The sequence below is a fragment of the Rosa rugosa genome, chromosome 6 (genome assembly GCF_958449725.1).
Source record: "Rosa rugosa chromosome 6, drRosRugo1.1, whole genome shotgun sequence".
NCBI classification, from domain to species: domain Eukaryota; kingdom Viridiplantae; phylum Streptophyta; class Magnoliopsida; order Rosales; family Rosaceae; genus Rosa; species Rosa rugosa.
In genome coordinates, this window is record NC_084825.1 from 37,006,225 (window position 1) to 37,012,224 (window position 6,000).

The following is a 6,000-nucleotide window of genomic DNA, read 5'->3' on the forward strand; positions in this document are numbered from 1 at the left end:
GTAGGGCGATTATTTGGACCAGAACGTCCAGAAGTATCCCTAAGGTTAGAGTTTCGCTCTTGGCGCCTTCTCTTAGGGGCGCGACTATAATTGGATTCCGGAATATGCTCTATTTCCACGGATCTCGAATTATAGTTCTTCACAAGGATGTTGTCATGCTTTTCAGCGACATTCATAGTTCCAATGAGCTCATGAAACCTTGTGATCCGTTCTGCAGCAATATCGATTCGATAGTTCTTAGCAACCATCAATGCAGAAACGGGGAAGGTAGAGAGAGTCTTCTCAATCAACATCGCATTTGTGATCTCTTTACCACAGAATTCCATTAAGGATTTAATGCGAAGTGCTTCCGAGTTATAGTCAAGAACTGACTTGAAGTCACAGAAGCGGAGGCAATGCCATCTCACTTCTAGGTCAGGAAGCAGGGAGTCACGGACGTTGCCAAATCTTTCTTCGAGTGAGACCCACAGCCTTCTGGGGTCTTCTTCATTCATACACTCGTACTGGAGTGAATCATCCATATGACGAGTCATTAGGATGATGGCTTTCGCCTTATTTGCCTCTAAGGCTGCTCTATTTGCTTCCAAAGCTTGAGCTTGCTCAACAGTTAGCACGTCCTGGCTAGGCTCGAGAATCGTATCCAGGATTCCATCGGCCTTGAGATGCTGGCGGACATCACGAACCCACCTGTGATATTCAGAGCCAGTTGTTCCCAATGGAGCAAAGTCCAATTTGTTCAGGTTACTCATCCTGAAAGAGAACAAGAAATTAGGGTTAGTTTCGGAGCGTGAAAGGCTACCACGAAAACATAAAAAATTTCTGAGCGTAGTCGCTTCCAAGAAATTAGGAATTTCCGAGCGTAGTCACTTCCAAGAAATTCGATTCCAAGAGGGGTTGGATTAGATCGAAACAATGATGTGTGTGGTCGATCGTTTTCTTCTCAACAAACTCTTAAGTTTGGAGGACTCTACAAGCTCCAAGCTTGGAGTGAGCACGAACCCCCACAGTTCGGCTTTTGGTCTCCCCTATGAAAAAGAAAGGGGGGTAGAAGAAGGGAGGTTGAAAGTCCCCGAGAAAAGAACAGAAATTGAATTTAAAAACGGGAACGTTTAGTAAAAAATACCTTGAAATAAGTCGCCGGAAAAAGTGGTCGGAAAAGTTGCCGGAAGTGGCCGGAAAAGTCGCCGGAAAGTGGCCGGAAATCGGCAGGAAAAAGGTTGACCGGTCGTTGACCGGAGGGTTGACTGACGTTGACCGAGGTGCTGACGTGGCACTCTGACGCTGACGTGGGCTGCTGACTGGACGCTTGCGTGAGCGCTGACGTGGCAGGCTGACGTCAGTGGGCTGAGAGGTTGGGCTTCAAGTCTTCTGGGCCGAGCTGTCTTCTCCTGCTGTTGGGCCGAGCTGAGTTCTGGGCCTAGGGTTGACCAGATATGGGCTCGGTTGGCTGAAGTAGAGGCAGATGATGCAGGCGGCGGTTCGGTGGTTCAGTTGATTCAGGCGGCCGGTTCGGGCGGTTTCAGGCCGGTTCCGGAGGTGAATTTTCAGCTCCGGTGATCTGGGGTCAGGCTACAGCTTCTGGTGGAGTATGGAGGCAGTAAGCTGTGAGGAAGACGTCGAACCGGGCAGAGAGGTTTTCGGTATTTCCGGGGGCCGGTCCGGGTATTTTCCGACCGGTTCTGGGGGCAGCGCCGCCGGTTCTGGGCTTCTGGAGGTAAGATCTTCAAGGTGGGCGGCGGAGGTTTCTGGGATTTGAAGGCTACGAATATTAGGTTTCAGGGTTAGGGCTTCGTGTTGATAACGTGTTGTAGGGAAACTGAAATTGAGAGAAATTTGCTGTGTATTCTCATTGATAATAGGGGCCTCTTTATATAGAGGATTACAATGCATGAATCTCAATCGTACAAGGAAAGTAATCGTACATTGAATAGGAATCTAGATCCTTCTAATTTAACCCTATTACCACTAGATCAAGTAACCTAGAGTTTGGGCCAAACACAAATAGAGATATCCTTAAACAGAAAGGTTATTTTCTTTTCATCACATGCAACAGAAGACAATGGTGACTTCCAATTTAGTTTTGCTTTCCATCTTAATTTCCAGAAATTAAGAAACACCAAAGTTAATGCACGCTATCAACTTTTCTATGGGAGAACAGGGAAGGAGATTTAGTCTTTGTGAGTCTTAATTAATAACTAGCATTTTTCTATACAAGCTTTGCATGTTTTAAGATAAATTTTTGTTTTTGGAAAAATAAAAAAGAATATATAATAGAAGAAAATAGTTATTGCAGAGAAGATAGTAGGAGACAAGGTTTTAAATTTAGGTTTAGGTTCCGATTTCGGTACTTTAAATTTAAGGAAATTTAGAAAAAAGTTTCGATTGCGGTGAAAATTTCGGTTAAAAATAAAGAAATCGTATTAATTGTTTTTATAAAATGATATTTTTGAATGAAACTGTTACATAGACTAAACTAATCTATAATAAACCTATTGGAAAATTCTACAAAATGTTAACGTATGACATGCATACAATTGCCTTAAAAGTGGTAATTTGAGTCCTCAAAATAGTAATATTAGTCCTCAAAGTTGTAACATGAGTCCTTAAAGTGGTAAATTTTCTTAGTTACCACAAGAGTCCTCAAAATAGTAATATTAGTCCTCAAAGTGGTAACATGAGTCCTTAAAGTGGTAAATTTTATTAGTTTACCATATGAGTCCTCAAAATAGTAATATTAGTCCTCAAAGTGGTAACATGAGTCCTTAAAGTGGTAAAAATAGTTGATGTATGAGAAATGTTAACATACCATAGCTTTACCCAAACCTATTTACAATTTAGTCTCTCTAAAATTATACATTTATAATAGAATTGTGATATTCAATATGTACGAGTAATTAATTAGTATTGTAGTAGGTTGCTAAACTAACCTATTTACAATTTAGCCTCTCTAAAATTATACATTTATAATAGAATTGTGATATTCAATATGTACGAGTAATTAATTAGTACTGTAGTAGGTTGCTAAACTAGTGTTTTTATCTATATGTAATTATAATTGTGCAATATATATATTTTTTTTGAACCAAATCAATCATTTCATTCAACTCAAGCTAGAATTGCACGGATACATACCTTCCCTTGCCATACCTAAAACAAGTTTAGGACGTGGTATATGCTAGCACCACCCGCCTTAACGGTTGGGCTAGGAGGTTTAGAGAGATAAGCAAAACAAGTCTCTTGTGCATCAGCCACCTTCTTTGACTTTGGAGGGTTCTTGTTTTTTGCCCCCAGCGGTCTTCCTCTTTTCTTTTTTGTTTCAGAGTTTGCAGACACCATCACTTGTGGTACTAGAATATTCCCAGGAGCTTCAATCATACCCAAGGACCTAGCAGAGAACTTACTGGTGAACATTGGCATTTTTTGTTTATTTGCTTGAACTTCAGGGAGGAGCGGTTTGAACAGCTCCGGCAGCAAAATCTTGAGCTTTTGGGGGAGATTTTGTAGGAGAGGGAGGTAGTTGGCGTTTGTCACCCCTATTCTCCTTTGTCACTACTTCCACCAATGCAGGTGTACCTGTGTCTTCAGGAGCTTTCGGGCTTTGAGTGTTATCTACCAGTTCAGATGGTAACCCCTGCTCAAGCCCCATGCACTCATCAGGAGCTTTTGGTTCAGGGTTTGGTACCTCAGTGGCTGGGGTTGCAATCACTGCCAGGGCCCAAGGTTCATGCACTGCCTCTTCGATCTGTCTCAGAGAGATTAAGGTCTCTTACGCAGAATAATAGGCTTGTGTGGTTTGCTTGCCTCCTTGGATTGAAAGAGTGACCTGCAGCAGAATCGGTGTTTGCACACCTTGAAAACGGAAGGTTCCGTCAACAAACTCGTTAGCAGCAAACCCTAACGAAGGACCAACAATTTCTTTCCTTTGGCCACCCGAACTCTGTATAGCATGGCGCCCAAGTAAAGGGCAATGATCACCCTCATGATAAATCAAATTGCAATGATCACACTTTCCCACCAAGTTCTCAAAAAAATATGAAATTTCAGCTTCAACCCCTGATGCAAGTTTTAGGGTTTTCTTGAGGAAAAAAGGTTTTGAGATATCATGAGCCACATGAACCCTAACCTTGCCTTGATTTACAAATAGTTTATCATCCAATTCAAGGAACTTACCAGCTACCGAGGTAATATTTCTGATCATGTCCGGCTCCTCAAACAGCGGCGGAATGTTGCTGATGCGAACCCAGAAGAATAGTAAGGTCAGAGCGACTTTCTCAATAGGCATAACACCATCATACTCTTGCAGTACAATCGGAGCTTGATTGAATCTCCATGGTCCGCCCTTCAAAACCTTATTACGATCCTTTCTCAAATAGAAAATTAGGACGAAGCGATTTGGTGCCCTTTCTTGAATTTTAAAATCTTTATCCAAGACCCATACTCGCCTGAAAAAGCGTTTCAGATCGTTCAAGGAGGCCGACATCTTCACCAGAGGACGTGCCAACAGAAAGGACTACTTGGCCCGTCGTTGGATTCCTGCAGAGGCATTTGAGACATCAACCACATCGCTGCTAGCAAGCGCAAGCGATGCAGTAAAGGAAGAGGTGACTGCGTCGATGTTGGACATGTTGGCGGTATTGAGATCGAAGGAGGTGTGACGTACGTCGCTCAGTTTGCTAGGGTTGGGAGACTGCACACGGAGCGTTGCCTTAGGGTTTTTTTCGTATGGTGCTTTCTTATAATTGTGCTATATATTGATTAGTGAATGTGATTAATTTACTTTTTTTTTTTATTATTTTTTTTTATATCTGGAACCCAGTGGGAGTCTTGGCCATCACACATTTTTCACTAATAATTAGAAAAATACAACCCGAGGGGGGGAGGGGGGACGTAATGCCAAAACCCCGTGAATAAAAATGAACAAGTACAATAAAAGTAATATAAAGTATTAAGAATAAGTGTTACTACGATGTGGTTCGATCCATATGGTTGAACTGCTTCTATCTAGTATAATACAACACTGCTCCTAAGTACATAAATTTTGGAAATGATTTTGGTAGTAGATAAAAGCAAAAAGGTTTTTTTGTTGTATTCAACTTGATTGGAAAAAAAAATTAAAAATTTCATATTTTCTCTATGAAAAATGAGTAAAAAACTTCGTTGTCGGTGGCATCAAATTCACATAAATTTTGGAGAAAATTCGGACAAAATTTCAGTGTGAATTTTTAAATATATATTTTGTGTGTAGATATTTCGGAAATTAAGAACTTCGCGGAAATGTACAGAAAATTTTTAAAAATTTCAGGAAACTCCTGACGGAAATGATATAGCATATGAATTTCGTTTCGGTACTTCCAAATTAAGGAAATTTCGATGGAAATTTCGGTAGTTTCGGAGAAATTTGAAACCTTGGTAGGAGAGCACAGTTATTGTAGAGAAGATAGTGGAAGAGAATAATTATTGCAGAGAAAAGATAATAAAGAGAGAAAAATAGGTTATGGGATTTTATTTATTTATTTATCCTAAAGAAAATCTATATTTGGATAACAATACTTCTTCTCTTAATAATAATATCAGTGTTCTGAAAATCGGTCTAGGTGGCGCCTAGGCGCTGGGAGGTAAAGCACCGACTCGATTTCTTAGAAATCGGTGGAACTAGGCGGTGAGGATGTTAGGCGGGTACTAGGCAGAGCTGGGAGGTCCTAGGCGGCTCTGAGCGATCCTAGGCAGCTCTGGGCGTGCCTAGGCGATCTTCACAACGACCCATTCCTTCTACCATCTTTGTTTTTCTTTCCTCTTCCTCTGTCTCCAGCACCCACCTCCAAGGGTAGATTTAAGGGAGGGCGAGGGTGGGTAGCTGTGCACTTCAATTTTTTGCAGGCTTCAAGGTTGGAAAGATCTGTCTTTAAAAATGGTTGTGACGGCGATGAAGTGCAGAATGAGGAAGAAGATGAGAACAATTCTTCATTTGTTTAAAAACTTTATTATATTGAATGGATATGC